Raw genomic sequence first — 794 nt, 5'->3', positions numbered from 1 at the left:
ACGTGCAACACTTCACGCCGTACTGCGTTGCCAATGTAACACAATATCCGCCTGTCACTGCTGTGAGGTAATTTAAGAACCATTCTATGCTGTACCAGTTCTGTTTTATAAGCTTGGAGTTCTCTTCCGGTGTATCTAAACGTGTCATCATACATTTCAGTGATATTATCTAACAAATTGGCGAGTGCGGAAATGTATCTATAATTCATCACTCCCCGAGCGGTGCGAGTGAAATCTAACGCTACCAGAACCTGAATCCCGGTGGATTCATGGATAAGATCAGAGGCCGGATGCTCTAATCTTTCTGACAGTTGTCTTTTAACTCGGTGCTCGTAATGAGTGTGAGTATAAGGAGCTTGGGCACCACGGTGTATGTCTTTCATTTTGTCATGTGTTACAGTCATCACTTCAGGCAATACTTTTCCAATATAACACAATCCTTCAGAGTTTGGGGCAAGCCACTTGTACGCCTTTCTCCCGCATATGAAATATGCATCATCGGGGAGAACATAAGGGACGGAGAAGGACATTACCATATTACACACCTTCCAGGTGAAATCTCCTGATCCTAATTCTTCCATCTGCTTAATGCACGTATCAGACTGTACGATATGTGCACAGTATCCTGGTGATACTTCTCCAACTCTAGTAATTCTATTTCCTAGGGTGTATCTATACCGGAAAGATTTTCCTCTACTGGCTATGTGGCGTACAAGCTCTGTATCTGTAGGCATTCTATCTGCTCTGTGTGAAAAGGTCATGGTGTGGTTACTCCATGACACTTCCCAATTTCC

Source organism: Pseudophryne corroboree, chromosome 6, assembly GCF_028390025.1.
Source record: "Pseudophryne corroboree isolate aPseCor3 chromosome 6, aPseCor3.hap2, whole genome shotgun sequence".
Classification (NCBI taxonomy): Eukaryota; Metazoa; Chordata; class Amphibia; order Anura; family Myobatrachidae; genus Pseudophryne; species Pseudophryne corroboree.
The sequence above is the reverse complement of the archived record's forward strand: the minus strand, read 5'-3'. Positions refer to the sequence as shown.